We start from the raw sequence: 17,081 nt of genomic DNA, 5'->3' as shown, positions 1-17,081 counted from the left end.
AAAGTGAAGTTGCTCAGTCGTGTCCGACTCTTAGCGACCCCATGGATTGCAGCACGCCAGGCTGCACATGGCGATACTCTTGCCTAAAAACCAGTCCACATGCTATGCCAAAAGTCGGCCCTCTACTTTCCTACTCTTGGCGACTGTGAGATTGGCTGAGTGAATGCTAACACTCTATTGGCTGAGTATTTGCCACAGGCTACCTCATGGGGAGCTAGCCAGCCTGTGGGTGGGCCGTCCTGGAGTCAGGTGCTAGCTTCCATCCAATAAGAGACCACCAGCTGTAGAATCCGAACCTTCAGTCTTGGCCTGAGGGGCGGCCTAGGTAGCAAAACGTATGCTCCCGAGGAATGAACTTGACGGGAACCTTATTTTATTGGACAACAGGAGAAACAGGTGGGAAAAGCAGTTTTTTGTTTGTTCATTAGTTCTTTGTACTTACTATTTCCTCTCTCATTCCTTAAAGGCTATATAGTCATATAACAGGAAAGGGAAAACTGGATAGCAGAAATATAAGTAAAGTTACAGAGTTGAGGCAGGAGGAAAAGTCACTATTAATACATGGATCTGAGGGGCCAACAATAGACCACCATTGAAGTTCACAATTAGCACTGGGCTTTCTGAAAGCCAAGATAAAAAGATACAGGATCATCTGCCTAATACTAATTATCAGAAATGAAGGGCACCTGTATCTGTGAGTCTTGTAGGCAGAGAATATCCTGCTATATCAGTAACAAAGGATATTGTGACTGGCTGCTGCTGCTGCTGCTGCTGCGACGCTTCAGTCGTGTCCGACCCTGTGCGACCCCATAGACAGCAGCCCACCAGGCTCCCCCGATCCCTAGGATTCTCCAGGCAAGAACACGGGAGTGGGTTGCCATTTCCTTCTCCAATGCATGAAAGTGAAAAGTGAAAGGGAAGTCGCTCAGTCGCGTCGGACTCTGTGCGACCCCATGGACTGCAGCCTAGCAGGCTCCTTCATCCATGGGATTTTCCAGGCAAGAGTACTGGAGTGGGGTGCCATTGCCTTCTCCTTGTGACCGTCTAGGCATCAACAATTGGCAGCTGCCTCCCCTAAGCTGCACCTTGATGGGATTCAGGGGGCAAAATCCACAATACTAGGGCCAAAAGTTATGGTGCGTTTTGAAGGAATGATTTCAATGAGCCCAGATGGCTTGCATCTTCCCATACATAAAAAAGTGCTAAATTCATTAACTTGAGATGTCTGCTTTTTTCTTAAATTAACAGTGATCTTACGATGTTCTGACTACCTGATTTTTGGTGTAAAAATTCCTATATATTCGGCTCCTCCCTTACCTCTTTGGAACAGTCCCTCAGAACTATCAGAGAGGTTGACTCTCGGGCTTAAGTCCTTCGTATGTTGGCCAAATGAAGCATAATTCTCAGTTTTAAGGTTGTGCAAAGTTTTTTCTTTTAGCTGACAGAGTAAAGCAAAGCCTTTCCTAGCTTTGAGCTCTTAAATTTCTTACCTGGGATTTTATTTCAGGCAATGATGCCACAAAGTTGGCAGTACAGCTTGGTGGGGAGAGGAGTTTTTGTTATTAGTAGGATTGAGTTTGCTTTTTAAAAATTTTTTAGTGTATCTTATCCTAGACTGCAATTTCTTCAGCTGTAAAATGGTGATAATAACAGTATCTACCCATTTAAGCTGTGAAGATTAAATTGGATGTGTTGTATTGAAATTAGCTATTAATCTGAGAAAATTTCCCGCTGTTTGTCATGACCAGTTCTAGGTGCTGGGGATAAAGTGATGAACAAAACAAAGAAGATCCTTATCTTCAAGTAGCTTTTACTTAAGAATAGGACAGAAAGACAACAAACATTTTAAAAAAGGATAAATAATTGCAGAGTGCTGTGGAAAAAACAATACAACAAATGCAAGGATAGATTTCATTTGACGGGATTCAGCCATTTTCCAGAAATGTCAAAGACAAAACGTTAAAATGCTAATCTTACAGGTGAATCTGTTAGGGCCTGAGGGAACTCGGTCCTGGTTTGTAGATTTGTTCTACAAGCTATTGTGTACGCAGAGTCGGACAGGACTGAGCGACTGAACTGAACGTGTTACAAATTTTTCTTTCTTTTTTGCTTGTTTGTTTGAAAAGACTTCTTTTACCTGAGCTTTGGTGGAAGCAGTGTGAAATTGTAGAACCTTGAGCACGCTATATTTACTTGCATCACATTAAATTAGTTTTATTCTGAGCACAATTACAGGTGAAAGATACTACCATTGTTCGAGCATTGTCTTGCCCCTGGCCGTAGAGCTAGGAAAAGATGCCTTGCCCAAAGGTTGACTTCCTCGCCCATTCCCAGATCCTGTTCTGTCTTTTCCAGCTGGAGCGTCCCACCTAACCCCTCGCCCGCCGCGGACGTACGGCTGATGTTTAGCCCCGCCCACCACCGGGGCGTGTCTACCGCCCAGACCACGCCCCTTGCTCCGACCGCCGGCAGAAGGCCGGAGCGTGCGCGCGCGTCCCCGCTCGCGGCCCGGCTCGGCGTCGGGAGCGCGCTCTGTGTGGCTGGTGCCGCCATGTTGTTGTGGTTGTGAGAAGGCGGTGGCGGAGGCGCAGGCGGTCGAGACGCTCCAGCGGCCCAGGCGCTGCCCCCCGCCGGCCCTGGCTGGGCGCCTCGAGGGGTGGCGGAGGCCGTGCCGTGACGGGCCTCGCCATGTTCTGCAGCCCGGTAAGGAAGCCCACCCCCCCCCCCCGTCTGCTCCGGGGGTGAGGAGGAGCTGGAGGAGGGGCCGTCTTCGGCCCCGGCGCCGCGGCTGTCACCCTCTGAGGAGGCGGCGACCCGCGGGGGGCTGGGGATGGCGTGCGTGGCCCGAGGAGGGTGGCCCGGACGGCGGCCACGGCCGCCAGAGGGAGGCACGGGGAGCGGGAGCGCCGCGGCAGGGCTCGGCCCGGACCCTCGGCGCGGGGGAGGCGGGGTCCGGCCGGGGCGGCCTTTCCGGACCCGGTGGGGAAGGGCCCACGGGGACGAGGGGTGTGAGGCGCTACCCGGTAGCGTCCGGGGAGATGCCCGCTGACTTCAGGAGGTGAGCGTGCGGCCCTCACCCCGACCGGGTCCGTGGGCGTCCTCTGTGGCGGGAGGCCGGAGGTCGGGGGCCACGGAGCCCCCGGGGCGAGCGGAGCGGGCCCGGGACTTGTGGGAAGGAGGAGTGGCCGCCTGACTGGAGCAGGGCATCCTCCTGAGCTGGTAGTCCTGGCGTGGGAAGGATGGCTCGGAGGTGCTTGAGAGAACTCAGCACTGGTCAGACTGCCTCACGAAAGGTTAGAGTGATTTCTCAGGCGAAAAATCCTGCCGCTTAGGACCCCCAGGATAGTATTGTTGGTTGTACTTTGGGCTGGAAAACTTGCCTCAGAACAGTAAGGGTGAATTTTATGGCCATTTTAATAAACTCCTCCGGGGTCTGATAACCTTACTTGTGAGTTTTGCACAGGAGCTACTGTGGGGGGTAATGATATCCAGGTGTTGTCTCCAGACTGAGGCCTAAATTCTTACCCGTTTTAGTATGTTGACATACACTTTGTTGTATGACAGTGTCTGCTTTTTTTTTTCCCCCCACAGCGAGGGAAAAAAGTGGGCTTGCTCTTCCAGTTGAGCTTCACCTTTCGTTTCTCATAATGTGGGCGACGGTGCCATCAAGGCCTGCGTTGAACTGTGCGGGATGATTTTTGTTTTTAGTATAAAATAGTTGGGATTTATAGGTGTAGAGGTGTTGGGGACCTCCCTCTTTCACATCTAAGGCTGTTCCAGTAGGGCCAGAGACAGGATGCATGTTTTTTTTTTTTTTGCTCAGAGACCAAGTGAGGGGCACCAGCGTGTGTTGGTGTCACAGTCTTCCCTTCTAAGGCTTGTGACCTGGGTGGGAAGAAGAGCTTAGAGAATGACACTGTTTGGAGTAAACCCAGTACAGTTTGTGATATTTAACTAAATTTGGAGGGTTCCAGAATTGTAGATTGGCTCCGTATGAGGGCTTCTTTCAGCTCTAATTAACTCCCTTATTTTCAGGTGGCCCAGAGCTGTTCACGTGACCAGTATGCTTCTGTGGCCCCACTTGAAGTTAGTTAATAGCAAGCCATAGGAGAACCCAAGTTTTCCCAGTTTGTAAACCAGGTTTTTCAGTTTGGTGGTTAACTAATTAAATACCAGTTGTCAGAAATAGTATGGACTGCCTGAAATGCTTATTCCAGGCCTCACGCGGGACCTGGTGAATAAAAATCTCTGAGCCTTACAAAGCTCCCTGAGTGATTCTAGTCAGCCAGGTTTCTGAATGTCTGCTTTAAGTCACCTCTGGTATTCCAAAGGATTTCCAGTAATTACAACTCCTGAGAGTGTTTTTAATTGTTTATATAATTTGAGAGGTGTGGAAAAGAGGGGAGCCTGAGCATCTCTTAAAATACAGTGGATTTATGTACGGGAAGCACATCGATTGCCAAAAATTATTTGTGCACATCTTCAGGGACATGCTTCATAAAATTAGAGGTATATCCAGAGACATAATGAGCAATCCAGAGGACAGAAGCAGAGAGGGAGAGGCAGAAAGTCTGCTTGTGGGCCACGAAGAGCTCCACTGAAGCTGCTTTCCAACATCACTGTTGCCCCTAAACTGTCTGATTCAGGTTTCTAGTGAAGTGGGGGTAGGGCAGGTGAATTAACAGTCACTTGAGACTAGGGTTGTGAACCAGGAAGGTTTACTGTGGATTGTGAAAAGTTCTTGAAATATGCCTAAGGCCTTGAGGAGTGGCAAAGTCAGTTCTAAAGTCTGATGTAGTTCTGGTTAACACTTTCGGTTGGTAAAGTGGAGTGCTGAGTTACCAAAGGAAGTATTCATATTTCAGAGGGGGTGTGGTAAGGTTTGTTATAAGTTTGGAGGAGTTGGAAGAAAATGTTACAGTCGTAGAGAGCAGTGAAGGAGTTTGGTCAACATCCTGTTAAATCGTAGTGTAGTACTGTTAGGGAAGCACACCCACCTGTCCACTGCAAGAGCCGGAGGCTTTGCATGGTTTTTTTCTTTGGTGTCTGGAGTAGTTATCATAGTTCTGAGCATATACTATGCCCTCAGGTATTTGTTGAGTAAATGGATAATATTGAGGTGGGAAAAAGAACAGTTTTGGTGGTTGATGACAGTGTTTGTTATTAAAAGCTATTTGATAATTTGCATTGAGTTAGAGTCAGATTTTTAGTCCTTGTGGTTTGCCTAAGAGATTCTGTTTTCTAAAGACTGTCATTGGACACTATCCTGTCCCTAGTTTTGGGGTCTTAAATGTGCCTTGGTTTTTTATTTTTTAGATTGTGTTGTTAATTGACTGCTGCTGGGAATGTCACTTCTCTAGACCTCCATTTTCTTACCGTAAAATTAAAAGGTTTGTAATTATTGACCTAAAGTAGTTTCTCCAGCCTGATTTTGCAAATCTTTATTAATTTGTAATTGTTGTTTAGTATTAATCTCATAGGTAGATGAACCTTCTGTTTTGGATTCTGCTTTTGTCCAAAACTGCTCTGGAAATTGCATGCATGTTGCAAGTGTTATGCAGAAACAACATGCTTATGCTGTTGTAATTCACTTAGTGTTGAAATCAAAACGGATTTCACATAGGGAACTTCATAATTGAGTGTGAAGCCACAAGAGTAAGAATGGTTTGGTGCAAGTTTGTGTAATTTCTGTGGTCAGTTGTTTCTTACAGACCACCCAATTCTGTAATTTTCTATGCTAAATTTATATGTAGTTTTATAATCAGTGAAACTTTAGACAAAATATGAGATCAAATCCATACCCAATTGAACTAGGATTCCCAATTTTAGAAGCTACCAGAATTGCTAACATTGTTATTTTTCATTTTAATTTTGTGCTTTTATCTTCACTTTTGCATCTAGAACCTTAACATAACTTTCAAGTTCATATCAGACATTTAAAGTGAAAACCGTTGTAGCATGACAGTGGTTGACTAGTAAGTCCTGAGTTCAAGTCCGGGTTGTGCTTCTCATTAGCTGTGTTTTCTGGCAAACCACGTAAGCCTTCTGAGCTTCAGGTCCCTCATTAGTAAAAGGAAGAAGAGCAACTTCTCTGTGTATTTCACTGTGTCAGTGAGGATGAAATGGAATTGTGTATATGAAGCAGTCTAAAAATGTCAGTGGATGATGATGGAGCCCTATTGTATTAGAATCCTGTTTTCCTGGAAGAGTTGATTTGTGGAGCAGTGGTAAATCTGGTATTTGTTGTCAAGTGCGGAATTTAGTAATATCACTGATAAAGCAACAGAAAAGATTTCTTTTCTGTACTCTTTGCTTGGAAAAACCTTTGAGCAGCATTTGCATCCAGTCTGCCAATAGGAATAGTTAGTGTTTCAAGAAACTTCAGAGGGCCGAGATGTCTTAAATTTGTGCCAAGGTTTGCAGGCTACCCACTCCAGTATTCTGGCCTGGAGAATTCCGTGGACAGTATAGTCCATGGGGTCGAAGAGTCGGACACAACTGAGCGACTGTCACTTCACTTGCCCTTACAGTAGATTGCTGGATTTCACCCATTTTGTTATGTTGGCGTGGTGGTGGAAAGTGATAGGGTCAGGGACTTTGGCACATTCTGTGTAATGTTTTAGGGCTGTGTTTTCTAAATGGCAGGTGGCAACATAATGAAATCAATGTGGTTTCTAAAAGCACATAGAAAATGGTAAAAATAATTATTGATTTGTGAAACTTTTGTTTTATTATACATTACTTATGTTACTATATGTGTACTGTTGCCACATAAAATGTAATTTTATAATTACAGTCCCCCCACCCCGCCAACGCCGCTCTGTGCAACTTTTGAGGATCTTAGTTTCCAGACCAGGGATTGAACCAGACCCCTGCAATGAAAGCGCAGAATCCTAATCACTGGATCGCCAAGAAATTCCCAAATGTATTTTTTCTTGAGTTGTAAAACTTGGAAGCAACTGCTTAGGGACACAGTACCCGAGCTTTGCAGTTAGGATGACTATAAAATAGTGAGACATAAAACATATGAAAAATCACAAGAAAATTGTGAAGTTTGGTTAAATTTAAAGCTGTTTTGTTAAGGGTGAAATACTGTGTGTGTGTGTGTTTGCACGCGCGTGCACACGCAGTTACATCCGACTCTTTGACCCTCTGGGCTGCAGCCCACCAGGCTCCTTTGTCTGTGGGATTTTTCCAGGCAAGAATACTGAAGTGGGTTGCTGTTTCCTCCTCCAGGGGATCTTCCCGACCCAGGGATCAAATCCACATCTTCTGCTTGGCAGGCGGATTCTTTACCACTAAGCCACCTGGGAATCCACAAAATACCTCATAGCTTTGTTATAAATTGTTGACTTAATGAACATAGTTAAGACATAAACTTACGCTAATATTCTAACTCTTTTCCCTTAAATGGACTGTCTGGTAATTACAAAGATACTGTCTCATGGTGCGGATTACTACATCCAGCATCATGTTGGTTATATGTCCAGACCTAGATCTGTTACATACCTATTTGTTTCTTCATATGTTTCAGTTCAGTTCAGTCGCACAGTCGTGTCCGACTCTTTGTGACCCTATAAATCACAGCATGCCAGGCCTCCCTGTCCATCACCAACTCCGAGTTCACTCAGACTCACGTCCATCGAGTTGGTGATGCCATCCAGCCATCTCATCCTCTGTCGTCCCCTTTTCCTCCTGTCCCCAATCCCTCCCAGCATCAAAGTCTTTTCCAATGAGTCAGCCCTTTGCATGAGGTGGCCAAAGTACTGGAGTTTCAGCGTTAGCATCAGTCCTTCCAAAGAAATCCCAGGAGTGATCTCCTTTAGAATGGACTGGTTGGATCTCCTTGCAGTCCAAGGAACTCTCAAGAGTCTTCTGCAACACCACAGGTCAAAAGCATCCATTCTTCAGCGCTCAGCTTTCTTCACAGTCCATCTCTTACATACCTACATGACCACAGGAAAAACCATAGCCTTGACTAGACGGACCTTTGTTGGCAAAGTAATGTCTCTGCTTTTGAATATGCTATCTAGGTTGGTCATAACTTTCCTTCCAAGGAGTACGCGTCTTTTAATTTCATGGCTGCAGTCACCATCTGCAGTGATTTTGGAGCCCCCCAAAATAAAGTCAGCCACTGTTTCCCCATCTATTTCCCATGAAGTGATGGGACCAGATGCCATGATCTTCGTTTTCTGAATATTGAGCTTTAAGCCAACTTTTTCACTTTCCTCTCTGACTTTCATCAAGAGGCTTTTGAGTTCCTCTTCACTTTGTGCCATAAGAGTGGTATCATCTGCATATCTGAGGTTATTGATATTTCTCCCAATAATCAATCTGGCAATCTTGATTCCAGCTTGTGCTTCTTCCAGCCCAGAGTTTCTCATGATGTACTCTGCATAAAAGTTAAATAAGCAGGGTGACAATATACAGCCTTGACGTACTCCCCTTCCTATTTGGAACCAGTCTGTTGTTCCATGTCCAGTTCTAACTGTTGCTTCCTGACCTGCATACAAATTTCTCAAGAGGCAGATCAGGTGGTCTGGTATTCCCATCTCTTTCAGAATTTTCCACAGTTTATTGTGATCCACACAGTCAAAGGCGTTGACATAGTCAGTAAAGCAGAAATAGATGTTTTTCTGGAACTCTCTTGCTTTTTCGATGATCCAGCGGATGTTGGCAATTTGATCTCTGGTTCCTCTGCCTTTTCTAAAAGCAGCTTGAACATCAGGAAGTTAACAGTTCACGTATTGCTGAAGCCTGGCTTGGAGAATTTTGAGCATTACTTTACTAGCGTGTGAGATGAGTGCAATTGTGCAGTAGTTTGAGCATTCTTTGGCATTGCCTTTCTTTGGGATTGGAATGAAAACTGACCTTTTCCAGTCCTGTGGCCACTGCTGAGTTTTCCAAATTTGCTGGCATATGTTTAGAATGATTTTATTATGAGAGATAGTAGGAAGCTTTCCTGATTTCATTTATGTTCTAAATTTATTTTCTTTAGCTAATGCTTCTGTAATTTAGTTGCAGAAGATACATAAAACTATTTTTCTGAAGTATTCATAGATTGATAATGTGGCAAATGTAAGGAGTTATAATTATATTGATAAATCCTAGCATTTGAAAGAATTGATATAAAGACAGGATGGTTTACTTGAAATAGGGTCATTCTTATTTTTTTGTTCACGCCTCTCATGTTTCTATAAGATAAAACAAATTTATAATTGTAAAGTATTTAGACTGATTACACAAACCACATGGGGCAAAGTAGTGTGTTTATAAAAAGCTTTAGAAGTCTACAGGGCAATAATAAGGAGTTTTAATTTCATTTTAAATTTCAAAATGAAGTTTTTATTTCTGATTATGAAAGCTACAGTACATATTTGTGTGAGTGTGTGTGAAACCTACAAAAAAATGGAGATAATGTAGGAGAATGAAAGAAAGTAGAGCTGATCCCTAATCTCATTTAGATGTAATGTTTGATGTTTTTCTTTTTTACTTATCTACTGAAATACTTAAAGAAGAGCAACTTCCCATGTCCAGTTGATGTTCCCTTAATGGGTATTCAGTATTCTGTGATATGGGTGCAGCATAGTTTACAGCAATTCCCTGTTAATGGACATTTCAATTTTCCCTCATAAAATCATAAAACAGAGCTGTGATGAACTCCTTTGGACTTTTTTTTTTTGGCTGCACCAGATGGCTTGAAGAATCTTAGTTCCCTGACCAGGGATCAAACCCATGTCCCCCGCAGTGGAAGTGAGTAGCCCTAACCACTGTATTGCCAGGGAAGTCTCTTGTTTGAGCTTTTAAAAATACAATTATGCTGCTATTTTCTCAGGCTAAATTCCTAAAAGTGGGCTTATCTGGCAAAGGGTTGTTTTTTAAATTTCAGTATACTCAGGGTATCCTCTAAATAGGGTGCTATTTTAAAGTCTCGGCAACAGTAATATCATTGCTACTGCTGCTGCTGCTAAGTCGCGTCAGTCGTGTCCAACTCTTTGTGACCCCATAGACGTCAGCCCACCAGGCTCCCCCGTCCCTGGGATTCTCCAGGCAAGAACACGGGAGTGGGTTGCCATTTCCTTCTCCAATGCATGAAAGTGAAAAAGTGAAAGTGAAGTCGCTCAGTTGTGTCCGACTCTTAGCGACCCATGGACTGCAGCCTACCAGGCTCCTCCATCCATGGGATTTTCCAGGCAAGAGTACTGGAGTGGGGTGCCATTGCCTTCTTCAGTAATATCATTGTCCGGTTCCAAATATTCTTTCTAGTGATTTACTACCTTTTAGCTTGCCTGGACAATCCCATGGACAGAGGATCCTGGTGGGCTGCAGTCCATGGGGTCGCTAAGAGTCGGACACGAGAGTCGGACACGAGAGTCGGACACGAGAGTCGGACACGACTGAGCAACTTCACTTTCACTTTTCACTTTCATGCATTGGAGAAGGAAATGGTGGCCCACTCCAGTGTTCTTGCCTGGAGAATCCCAGGGACGGGGGAGCCTGGTGGGCTGCCGTCTACAGGGTCGCACAGAGTCGGACACAACTGAAACGACTTAGCAGCAGCAGCAGCTTGTTGGTGGGAATTTAAAACAGTTTGGAAATACCTTTTCCTTTGTTCTTTTTTCATCATCGGCCCTTACCCTCTACAGCTTAGCTGTGGAAGGAGCAGGTGAAAATGGAAGGGGAATGATAGAGACTACTTAAAAAGTATTGAGCGTTAATCCTCAATCCTTAACTATTTAATTTACAAATAATATATACAGTAACTGGTTATTGTGTGTCTTATATAGAGAAAAAAATTAACGAGGATGAGAATTAAAGTTCAAGTATCTTTCTCCTTTACTGCAGTGGAGCATCTTGGGTACTCCTTGGGTGTACTGTGTTCTACTTTGGATATAACTCCTTTAGACACTTAAGATGTAATGTTGGGCTTTTATGGCCGACTATTTCAGAGCTTTCCCACTAGTTCTGCAGGTGGTCCAGCCTAGTTGGATTATGATAGTCTTCACAGTGGCCTGTGCTATCGAGAGCCATGTCTGCAATAAGGGAAACACAGACCTTGCTCATAAAGCACCAGCTGAGGCGCTTGTCTGTGTCTTTGTTGAGGTGCTTGATTTGAAAAGGGCCAATCATGGGATAGGAAGCAGTCTCAATAAGTAGCCTACTTCTCTTAAAGATGAAGAACTGATATTCTGTAGAGTATATTTTTTAAAGTCTCTGCTTTATGGAAAGCAGTTTGGTTGTAACATTTTTGTTTTCTAAGAGCTTAGGTCTTGGAGACTGAAAAAGATGAATAATTGCTATGTACTAGCTTTCCTTTGCTTGCAAAATACCACAATTAACCTGTCACTCTTTAACTCCATTTGGAAGAGCCTGAGTCAGTAACTTAAAAAATGCTTTCTTGGGCCAAAACTTTCTCTGAGTCCTGGATTAAAAGGTGACTTTTTTTCTTAAAGTTTGAATATGTTCCTGTTTTTAAAAAATTTAAACTTTTTATTTTGTGTTGGAAGATAGCCGATTAACAGTATCGTGGTAGTTTCAAGCGCACAGCACAGTGAGCCAGCCGTTCATATGCGTTCATATGCATGCACCTGTTCTCCCCCAAACGCCCCTCTCGTCCAGGCTGCCCTGTGACACTGGGCAGAATTCTTTGTGCTTAAGTTCATAAATTACTTTTGATTTGCCCCTCTCCTCCCTGCTGCTTAGTTACGAAATCTGGAAATGGTGCTTTTACCCTACAAAAATGAGTCTCCCTCTCTCTTCCTATCATGGGGAGTTTAATTTCAGTAATTTTATATGGATCGGTCATTATTGGAGAAAGATGATATTGAAGTCTTCGAGATTGTGAAAAGACCAACTTGTGATTATTTTTTGCCAGTTAAAAGATAATTTACATTGAAGGTGATTGCTGTATATAGTATTTTTGGAAAAAGGCCAGGTATTCCTTTTTACCTTAGGTAGCATGATTTATAAGGTGTTGTCACAGACATCTTAGATCCTCATAAGGGTTTGAGAGCATCATTTAATCACAGGTAGTATTGTGACTCCTTTGAGGCCACATGCCTCAAAGGAGTGTTTGACATCGTCTTTAAAGACTGTAAGCCTGAAGAAGTAGGTGGTATTTAGTCACTAAGTCATGTCCGACTCTTGCGACCCTGTGGACTGTAGTCTGCCAGGCTCTTCTGTCCATTGGGTTTTCCAGGCAAAAATACTGGAGTGGGTTGCCATTTCCTCCTCTAGGGAATCTTCCCCACACAGGGATGGAACCCTCATCTCCCGCATTGGCAGATGGATTCTTAACCACTGAACCACCCAGGAAGCCTGCAGAAGTAGGTACTGATGGCTGTTCTCCTTCACTCCTCAGCACTTCATGTACTGCCTGGTATAAAGGAAGCTATCAATTTTATGGACTGTTTAAACTCTTACCTATATATTTACACGTGTAAATAAACTATAGTCTTGTGAAACCAACACATCACTTTCTGTAGTTAGATCGTTCCTTCATCTGATGTGCACAGAAAACATTTCTGGGGGAGAGGTCATTAATTTTACATCAGCCTTTCAGATATCCCCTTACTTTCTCTTCAGGATAGATGCATGGTGACAAAAAAGTCTTGATGTAATTCCTTTCATTGTGTGGGTTCCTCCTACTGGCAAGAGTCGTGTGTGTGTGTGTGTGTATATGTATGTGTATGTATCTGTATTTATATAGTAGCTTGCTATTTAAAAAGGAAACATACTCAGTTTTTGTGTGTATGATGGTTCTTCAAACATGGACTGCAGGGTTTGCCATAGTGTGAATGAAAAGGAGCAAATATAATTTCTGTCACTTATCTTATTCTCTCCAGTTCCCTGTACCTGTGGTTTGGTTTATTCCGAAAAGGCTGAAAAAAAATTAGTCTTCTGAAGAAGCTAGTATTTTATTTCCCCTTTGATCTGCTGAACTTAAAATCATGTTTCATAAGTGAACTAATATACTTTTATACATAAGAGAGACTCTATAAAGACAAGAATGGAAATACTAATAGTGATTAATTTCTGGCTGGAATAGTGACCATTTTCTGCCTTATGTTCTTCTGTAGTTTTCCAGTTTTCTGTAATGAACATGTGTTACTTTTTTTTTTTTACTATTATAATTAGGGAAAACCTGCTATTTTAAAGTACATTTTAATGTCCTTAGTTTTCATTGGCTGGCTTATGAAGATTTAAATCATAGTCAGCATTAAAGAAATGGGTTGTGGACTTCCTTAGTGGTCCAGTGGTTGAGACTCCACACTTCCACTGAAGGAAGTATGGTGAGGAAGTTCCGCATGCCATGGGGTGTGACCCCCCCCGCCGCAAAAAAAACATCAATCGACTCCAATTCCTAAGGAGAGTGGCAGCTGTAGGAAGCAGTATGGGAAAATGGGGCAGGCAAGCCGATTTGAACTTTCTGACTGTAAATTCCACTGTGGCACTGAGGCAGTCTGGGCTTTGGTCACAGTTAAACACAAGACCTCCACCTGATATTTCCCTTCCTAATGAGCTGATTAAGAATTATGAATGACATCTTGAAAAGTCAGATACTGTGAACTTAAACACAGGACTCGGCCAGAATTCCTAGTTTTCCTGCTGACTTGCCATGTGGAGTAAGAACTGTAGCCCTGTGTGTATTTAAAAATATTAAATGGGAAAAAAAACCCAAATAGGATTATAGCAGCCCAGATGTGATACTGATTTTGCACATGTAATTTGAACTGGAAGATACTTAGATAAATGACTTTTATTTTGACAGTTGGGGTTTTGGTGTTAATGTATATAGCTGGGAGTTGAGCCACTGTAAATTTATTTACTCATTCATCTGTTGATACTCTAGGAAGATCTATATAGTATATCCAGAGTTTAAGTGATTAGGTAAAGCCTATCAGCTTTTGCTGTTTATTGAACATTATAGTAACTTCAGTGCTTGTGTAGATAGATGATATATCATTCAGAATGTTAGATTTCTGGGGTAGAACATTATTAACTGTCTGCCCTTTATTCTTTTAAAGAATAAGATTAAAGTTCAAGGGCAATCAAGGTAATAAAGGTAGATACTAATACAAATTTATAGGCTTTTTTAGTTTAAAATTTTATAATAAAGATATATAGGTTTATTAAAAAAATACCTTGTAGAAGTTGATTAAGCCCATTTTTCTGTTCCCAAATCCCACAATCTTGGCTTTCTTTTTTTAAAAGAAAATTTAAATATTTCAAAAATTCAGAAGAATATGGAGAATAATTTAACAGACACCATGTGCCTAAAAGTTGATTTAGATTTAATAGATGTTGATATCTTGTAAAATTTGCCTCAAAGAGGTATTTATACTTGTTTTTAAAAAGCAAAATATTACATAGTTGAAGTCCTTCCTGCATTCATCTTAAATCCTATTTCTATTATCCAGAGGTGGTTTTACCATTTTAGGCCATCCTGTGCTGTTTTATTCTTCCTACAGATGTCTGTGTGTGTTTGACATGTAGTATTATTGTGTTTCAAATCCATATAGTACCTTAGTGTATATATTCTGCTGTTTGAAAAAGCTTGAAATTTATCTATGTTAATATACGTATGTTTTCTTAATAGCTATGTAGTACTCAGTTGTTTGAATAGAATGCAATTTTAGTCCCATATTGTTTGTTTTTGATTAATATACAGATCTTAAAATTTCCTTTTAATATGATCAAGCTGTACATGGCTGATTTACAATTTTTTTCTCAGTGTATTATAAACATCTTACCCTATCGCAAAATCAGTCAGTTCAGTTCAGTTCAGTCGCTCAGTTGTGTCCGACTGTTTGCGACCCCATGAATTGCAGCACGCCAGGCCTCCCTGTCCATCACCAACTCCCGGAGTTCACCCAGACTCACGTCAGTGATGCCATCCAGCCATCTCATCCTCTGTCGTCCCCTTCTCCTCCTGCCCCCAATCCCTCCCAGCATTAGTCTTTTCCAATGAGTCAACTGTTCGCATGAGGTGGCCAGAGTACTGGAGTTTCAGCTTCAGCATCATTCCTTCCAAAGAAATCCCAGGGCTGATCTCCTTCAGAATGGACTGGTTGGATCTCCTTGCAGTCCAAGGGACTCTCAAGAGTCTTCTGCAACACCACAGGTCAAAAGCATCCATTCTTCGGCGCTCAGCCTTCTTCACAGTCCAACTCTCACATGCATACATGACCACAGGAAAAACCATAGCCTTGACTAGACGAACCTTTGTTGGCAAAGTAATGTCTCTGCTTTTCAATATGCTATCTAGGTTGGTCATAACTTTCCTTCCAAGGAGTAAGCGTCTTTTAATTTCATGGGTACAGTCACCATCTGCAGTGATTTTGGAGCCCCCCAAAATAAAGTCTGATACTGTTTTCACTGTTTCCCCATCTATTTCCCATGAAGTGATGGGACCAGATGTCATGATCTTCGTTTTCTGAATGTTGAGCTTTAAGCCAACTTTTTCACTCTCCACTTTCACTTTCATCAAGAGGCTTTTGAGTTCCTCTTTGCTTTCTGCCTTAAGAGTGGTGTCATCTGCATATCTGAGGTTATTGATATTTCTCCCGGCAATCTTGATTCCAGCTTGTGCTTCTTCCAGCCCAGCGTTTCTCATGATGTACTCTGCATAGAAGTTAAATAAGCAGGGTGATGATACACAGCCTTGACGTACTCCCCTTCCTATTTGGAACCAGTCTGTTATTCCATGTCCAGTTCTAACTGTTGCTTCCTGACCTGCATACAAATTTCTCAAGAGGCAGATCAGGTGGTCTGGTATTCCCATCTCTTTCAGAATTTTCCACAGTTTATTGTGATCCACACAAAGGCTTTGGCATAGTCAATAAAGCAGAAATAGATGTTTTTCTGGAACTCTCTTGCTTTTTCGATGATCCAGCGGATGTTGGCAATTTGATCTCTGGTTCCTCTGCCTTTTCTAAAACCAGCTTGAACATCAGGAAGTTCACGGTTCACATATTGCTGAAGCCTGGCTTGGAGAATTTTGAGCATTACTTTACTAGCGTGTGAGATGAGTGCAATTGTGCAGTAGTTTGAGCATTCTTTGGCATTGCCTTTCTTTGGGATTGGAATGAAAACTGACCTTTTCCAGTCCTGTGGCCACTGCTGAGTTTTCCAAATGTGCTGGCATATTGAGTGCAGCACTTTCACAGCATCATCTTTCAGGATTTGAAATAGCTCAACTCGAATTCCATCACCTCCACTGGCTTTGTTCGTAGTAATGCTTTCTAGGGCCCACTTGACTTCACATTCCAGGATGTCTGGCTCTAGGTCAGTGATCACACCATCGTGATTATCTGGGTCGTGAAGATCTTTTTTGTACAGTTCTTTGTATTCTTGCCACCTCTTCTTAATATCTTCTGCTTCTGTTAGGTCCATAGCATTTCTGTCCTTTATCGAGCCCATCTTTGCATGAAATGTCCCCTTGGTAGCTCTAATTTTCTTGAAGAGATCTCTAGTCTTTCCCATTCTGTTGTTTTCCTCTATTTCTTTGCATTGGTCACTGAAGAAGGCTTTCTTATCTCTTCTTGCTATTCTTTGGAACTTTGCATTCAGGTGCTTATATCTTTCCTTTTCTCCTTTGCTTTTCGCTTCTCTTCTTTTCACAGCTATTTGTAAGGCCTCCTCAGGCAGCCATTTTGCTTTTTTGCATTTCTTTTCCATGGGAGTGGTCTTGATCCCTGTCTCCTGTACAATGTCATGAACGTCATTCCATAGTTCATCAGGCACTCTGTCTATCGGATCTAGTCCCTTAAATCTATTTCTCACTTCCACTGTATAATCATAAGGGATTTGATTTAGGTCATACCTGAATGGTCTAATGGTTTTCCCTACTTTCTTCAGTTTCAGTCTGAATTTGGCAATAAGGAGTTCATGATCTGAGTCACAGTCAGCTCCCGGTCTTGTTTTTGCTGACTGTATAGAGCTTCTCCATCTTTGGCTGCAAAGAATATAATCAATCTGATTTCGGTGTTGACCATCTGGTGATGTCCATGTGTAGAGTCTTCTCTTGTGTTGTTGGAAGAGGGTATTTGTTATGACCAGTGCATTATTAGTCTTTGCCC

General features: G+C 42.6%; 1 protein-coding gene across 12 annotated transcripts in view; it reads left to right on the top strand.

The window, feature by feature from the left end:
- Positions 1–2,498: 2,498 nt before the first annotated feature.
- MTMR3 (myotubularin related protein 3) overlaps positions 2,499–17,081 on the top strand; it is a 131,522-nt gene continuing 116,939 nt past the window's right edge. For 8 of the 12 annotated variants that reach the window (XM_070385871.1, XM_070385877.1, XM_070385876.1 and 5 more), the window contains exon 1: positions 2,499–2,703. The gene's annotated coding sequence lies outside the window, so the exon portion shown is untranslated. Of the gene's footprint in view, positions 2,704–5,316; positions 5,391–17,081 lie in introns of all 12 variants that reach the window. The other 4 variants (XM_070385878.1, XM_070385874.1, XM_070385873.1 and 1 more) reach the window with 2 other exon arrangements.

This window comes from Bos mutus, chromosome 17 (assembly GCF_027580195.1).
Source record: "Bos mutus isolate GX-2022 chromosome 17, NWIPB_WYAK_1.1, whole genome shotgun sequence".
In the NCBI taxonomy this organism is placed as follows: domain Eukaryota; kingdom Metazoa; phylum Chordata; class Mammalia; order Artiodactyla; family Bovidae; genus Bos; species Bos mutus.
Note: the sequence above shows the minus strand (reverse complement) of the source record. Positions and strands in the feature narration are given on the sequence as shown.